The 6,345-nt window shown below is 40.3% G+C and overlaps 1 long non-coding RNA gene across 1 annotated transcript; it reads left to right on the plus strand.

Annotated features, from left to right (window-relative positions):
* Positions 1-4,556: 4,556 nt before the first annotated feature.
* Positions 4,557-5,320, plus strand: LOC148902502 (uncharacterized). Its single transcript, XR_016118039.1, has 2 exons — positions 4,557-4,947; positions 5,217-5,320. It is a non-coding gene; the product is annotated as an uncharacterized LOC148902502 (long non-coding RNA).
* The last annotated feature ends 1,025 nt before the right edge of the window (positions 5,321-6,345 follow it).

The following is a 6,345-nucleotide window of genomic DNA, read 5'->3' on the forward strand; positions in this document are numbered from 1 at the left end:
GCCAGCCAGCAGGTTCTTTGGCGAATATTGGCATCAGCATGGTACCCTGGAGCATTGACAGAAAAAGATGCGATTATTTTGCCACAGGTTACGGCTTCAGCATTCTGGAGAGGATCAAAAGGATTATGTCATCTCAAAATGTTTGCATGTGGCGTCTGCAAATGCTTGTGTGAATAGGTCATTGATGATGATGGCCACCGGGGGCAGTAGAGTACATGTATGCGTATCATAATGGACAAAGGTCAATAAAACAACTTTATTATACACTACGGTTTTTTTCTTTCATTACAATACAATAGCACATTTATTATACATAAAATAAGGTCTATTTTATGTAGTTTTAAGGCTTATTTATTGAAAATTATGTTTTATTGGATCTGGGAACGGATTATTCTCACTTTAATAGGTTCCTATGGGAAATTAATGTTTGGAAGACACACTTCACATAAGCCAAGGTATCACTGTATCAATATTTCTTTTCTTTGACAATTGCACAATGTAGCATTTTTTTATGAAACAAATTTACAGTATACATCTTTGTCTTCTGACAATTTTACTATGCTTAGGATATCTTGTTTGTTTGTTTTTAATCTATTCAACTATCCCCTTTCAAATTGCTGCTGTGGACTGCTAATTTCCCCATTTCGGGACCATTAAAGGTTTTCTGAATCATTGTCATGATCTGGTTGGCGACCAACGGGCGGCGTTGTCGGCCCCGCCTGCACCTTCACGGGTGCTGGTCGTCCCGATCAGTGGAAGACTGCCACGCTCGGATTGGCGACCCATGGGTAGCGCTGTCAGCCCTGCCTGCTGCCTCGCAGGTGCTGGTCGTTCCCAATCAGTGACAGTCAAAAGGACTCCTGGCACAACCATTTGGTGTCGGGTCATTGTATGCAATTGTATGCATTGTGCATTGTGTATGAATTGTATGCTGTGCATGTGTTTGATTCATTTTGGCAGACGTTTACTCTTGGTCTTTATTTGCTACTTTGTATTTTTCTGTTTGAATGACTTTGATATTTTAGATCAGGGGTGTCCTAAGTCGGTCCTCGAGGGCCGCCGTCCTGCCTGTTTTCCAGCTCTCCCAGGAGCCACGCACCTAATTCAAATCATCAGGACCATTTTGATGCTGCTTCAGAGCTGGCTGATGAGCTGATCATTTGAATCAGGTGTGTTGCTACTGGGAGAGCTGGAAAACAGGCAGGACGGCGGCCCTCGAGGACCAACTTTGGACACCCCTGTTTTAGATTTCGTTCCTGTTCCTGCCCTCCCTCCTGCCTGCTTTTTTGGAACCAATTCAGATTGTTTTTTTTCCTTTAGACCAGGTGTCCCTAACCTTTTTGACAAAGAGAGTCATGCAAGCCAAATATTTTGAAATGTTTTTCTAGTGAGAGCCACAAACACACACACACACACACACACACACACACACACACACACACACACACACACACACACACACACACACACACACACACACACACACACACACACACACACACACACACACACACACACTTTGTTGAAATCCCACACACACACGCATGCATGTATGTTTGTGTGGGATTTCAACAAAATGCCCAAATGTATTATTTCAAATAATTTTGTGATGATAATCCCCATTAACATGAATGTATTTCCATTCCTCATGATTGCTAAAAATGCATGCAAACGATCTGAATGAAAGTCAACTTGCCGGGTCTGTCCGCAAAATTACTGCTAGCTAGCCTGCTCACTGCTCACTAGCTTGCACGCTTGCTTTCTGCTGTCTCTCGCAGAAGTATATTGATGCTAACGTTAGTATGGGGCTTGTCATATTTCCACTGACATTCGACAGTTTCATCAATGGTGTTGTTTCATTGCAAACTGGAATCAGAACCTTTTCTGTCCACAAAGGCTAATTCTTCGATCCATTTAACCTGAAGTGTACGATGCTTGTCATCTTTTTTTTACTCGTCGGGTTTATTCAAAAGGGGGTGTTTACCTGTTTCAACATCAACGGCACCGAACTCAGTATCTCCAATCAAAATTGCGCTTTGAACATCCATGGCCACCTTGGGTCAGTATCAACCAATTAAATTTCGCTTACAGCCAACTGCAGCCCAAAATGGAAATGAACAGCGAAAAAGCGAGAATATGTACGTATTTAGATTTATCTGTGAGCCAGATTCAATCATCAAAAGCTGTAGGCCATATCCAATCCAAAGCTAATCCAATTCAATCATTATTTTGTCAATTGAAGAAGCAGTTAAAAATGGGGAAAAAAATGAAAAAAGGACAAGGAAGCATTCACTCAGTATATCTGCCGCCAAAGAAAGCTTTGAATTGCAAATGACAAGAGCTCCATATACAATATCAGAATCAGAATCAGAATCAGATTCATCTTTATTGCCAAGTATGTAGAACACACAAGGAATTTGTTTCCGGTAGAACACGCTGCACTAGTATCGTTGTCAAAAAAACTGCTAAGTGGCACTATACAGTTCCATTTTGGCTACTGTTGAATACATGTAAAAAATAAATATAAAAAGAAGTCATTATCCGTTTGCTCACATCAGGATAAACAAATATAACTCATTTTCTTTGGTCTAGTGATGTCATCTTTGACTGTATTTACCCAATTAAATAATGGATTTTTGCTGTAGACCTTCATGATACAAGTCCTGAGTAACCAATAATCTCATTTTGTTACTTTTATCAGTGTCTGAAACAACGTCTGCCCGGACGCGTGCAATTTTTTGGGCTCACAACTTACGAAATGTCTCCGCCCGGGTGGCCGACAACTTCTTCAAGAAAAAAAAGCCATTTTTTTTTTCTAATCAAATGTTTGCTTTATTTAATAAGGCAAACGTTTGAACGAAGATTTCAAAATCGGAATAAGTTAATCAGATTTCGAAATCTTCATTCGGTTTGGAAATTTAGGAATTTCGGTTCGTTTGCATACTCGGCACGGCAGCCAATCAGAAGCCAGCTTCTGATTCCGGACTTTCCTGAGCGTTACAAGGTCGTGCATTTGCATATCATTCTCCAAAGTAGATGCACAGAACCTCAAGCCCCAGAAGAAAGATTCAAAAGAAGCTAACAAAATTTATGACGCTACAAAACGTAAACTTACAATATCCCGTGACTGGAAAGTGTCCTTGAGAGTGTTAAAAGGCGCTTAGAAATTAATGTATCATTATTATTATTATTATTATTATTATTTAAAAGCACTGTGAAAGAGGAGTACACATCGTTTGAAACTGATGACGCAACGCAAACATTGCATTGTGCAACATGATGAACAGTGTATGGACAAACGACAATTGGAGCCAAATCATCAGCAAGGGATATTTACCATCAATTAAGCAAGGGAGCATTGGTGGTAGGTACATCCTTAATATTTTGCAACAATGTTTTTTGGGGCGATTAGTCGTCTTATTGTGTTTCAAGTTGTGAAAAATGGGGCAAGCAACTTCTCAGAGTTGTCCGCCCTGGTGTCCGCTAACTTTTTCTCATGAGTTTCAGACACTGCTTTTATGATGGCACAAAAAAAAACCTGCAGAACCCTCTTTTCCATTTATTCTGCAGTTGTGATTCTTCTGACCATGGTAGGAGTAGGACTAAAAATTCCACGCTTTTTTAATGCTGATTTATTTCACAATTTGTGGTGGTGTTCATGACTTCTGTTCCCCATTTAGAAAGTCCATTTACATGTCTCGATTTTTGTGCCTGTATGTTTTGTGGATAGAAAAGATATTTTTCCCCCCTTTTTCTTTCTTTTGGGAATGTTTTTGATGTCAATGAACCTATAATTTAGAAATAAATTTCCGTACAAAACACAGTAAACGATGATCAATAATGATGCATTGAAAAACTTCAAACTCCAAGCTGGAAAAACCGGATTTGAAAGAATGAAAAAACATATTCTGAGTGCTTATGACATTTCTGTTGACACATTTGTGCATTTGGCACTAAAGATGGAGAATATTCAACAGCTCAATGAAGTCGAGGCAATAAAATGGCAATAAAATTGAGTGACGACAGCAAATGTGAAGCTAACATTTACAAAAATAATACATACTTGGTGACGCCATCATGCCTTCCAGGCAAGATCAACACACTGCAGTCATTAGTGTATCCTTGAGACTATAATGAGCCAGAATTGTGTATGAATGCATAAACACACAGGCAGATGAGAACTGCCTGTGTGAGACAATCTATTAAAGGTCTTCATTATGCAGCGCATGGACGATGATCCCGACAAAGAGAATATTGTATGCGTAACACTTCAAGATGGAACAAAATATCAGAAAGGAGAGCAAGAGAGACTACACCACTTACCGCACTTTTCGCCAGTAAACATGCGCAAAACATCGCCGCATTTGTCGCACTGTAAAGATGTTGTGGAAGAGAGGTATACGATATCACGTCGGGGTCACTATTTGTTGGAGGAGAGTTGCCTTCTTTCCTCCGCGTCTTCAATTGATGAGGATTTTGCTCATCCAAATACAGGCTGGAGTCGATGAACAGTACCTTCGAAGGGTTTATTTGCAGAATATTCCTGACACCCATGATTTACATATGTAACGGAGTTGTGCGCTTAGATTATTAAATTATGAAGGAAGTGACGCAACGGCGCACAGTGTGGCACTATGTCCCGCCCATAGTTTCCAGAACAATCTCGAGGAGATTCAGGGTGAGTCGCAATTTTCTGTTGGTCTTGATTAACGCGCATTTTCATGACAATATCTTATTTTGTTTCCCCTTTTGTATTGTCTAGTGTTATCTAATTAGTTCCCTTATTCATTTCGAGTCCAGATTACTTTTTGTGTCATTATTTACTTCACGTTTTGTCGAGTGGAACTTTGGAGCGCATGTGCTTCATAGTGCTTTTCTATTGCGCAGTTAATCACAAGACGAAACCCATGCGACTTCACCCATCCCTTCTGCCATACTGTGTTGCAGGTAATAATTGTTTCATTTCGTTTTTATTGAACAATATTTAGTTTCTTGTGTCGTGTTTCATTTGCCCGTGAGTGTCCGTGGCTGGTTGAACTGTGCGCCAGCCATTACAAGCGCACCGCGTGTTCTGCCGAGTCTCCGCCCATGATGCGTTCAGGGACATCTTGTAAATAACAGTGAACTTGTGCTGTATTCTCTTTTTCTGTAAATAACCACTATACGATCACACGTTGTTAATTCTGTTTTGTTATCTACAATGTTTTGCATTTGAGAACAATCTCGAGGAGATTCAGGTTAATCACAAGACGAAACCCATGCGACTTCACCCATCCCTTCTGCCATACTGTGTTGCAGAAATAAAGGAAATGAAAAGACACATCCACGCGTCTCGTCTTCATTAATACGGCAGCATCGTGGAGATGAAGACAGTCACTGTTGTGACGCCCGTCACATATATTATTTGTTATTTAGTTTTTTTTTAAACTTATTTTACTTCCGGGTTGAGTGAACGTTGGGGCATGTGGCAGCCGCTGCTCACCTGCAGAAAAAAATATCCAGTGACTTTAAAAAGACCTTGAGTTTTGACAGGCATGTGTAAATGAAATGTATTATTATTATTATTATTATTATTATTATGCCGGTAAAACACTCATATCAACTGTACTTTCTGTAGACCAAAAAAAAAAAGAAAGACAAATAAATCAATAAAAACATCATGCGCATGAGAGCCCCAGTTGAGTTGTTTGTGTTATCTGCACACACGGATCAACATGATATTTTTTTTTTACCTGGATTACGCACGCAACAGAGAGGAAGAGCATTTGGAAGCATGTCGAATGTTCCCTGTGGGTGTCAATTAAATATCTCACGCACACAAACACGCACGCACACAAACACGCACACACACAAACACGCTCTCTCTCTCTCCAGCTAATGAATGCATCGTCAACGCCGTCTGACTTGGAAAGGAACACAGAGAGAGAGAGAGAGAGAGAGAGAGAGAGAGAGAGAGAGAGAGAGAGAGAGAGAGAGAGAGAGAGAGAGAGAGAGAGAGAGAGAGAGAGAGAGAGAGAGAGAGAGAGAGAGAAAGACAGAGAGCGAGGAGCGAGAGAGAGAGAGAGAGAGAGAGAGAGAGAGAGAGAGAGAGAGAGAGAGAGAGAGAGAGAGAGAGAGAGAGAGAGAGAGAGAGAGAGAGAGAGAGAGAGAGATGAAGGCATAAATACACTGCAGGAAAAAGGGCACTGCAGTCTCGCCAAGAGGCAAAAATGTAGTCGGATTTTACAGCTACATATAAATATGCGTTTTCTTTTTTACTTGCAGTGTGTACAGTTTTTTTTTATGAAACACTCTTGCACAGTTACAATACACACCTCAGTCTTCTGACATTTTTTATTGTGCTTA

The sequence above is a fragment of the Hippocampus bargibanti genome, linkage group LG02 (genome assembly GCF_051943395.1).
Source record: "Hippocampus bargibanti isolate YZ-2025 linkage group LG02, ASM5194339v1, whole genome shotgun sequence".
Classification (NCBI taxonomy): Eukaryota; Metazoa; Chordata; class Actinopteri; order Syngnathiformes; family Syngnathidae; genus Hippocampus; species Hippocampus bargibanti.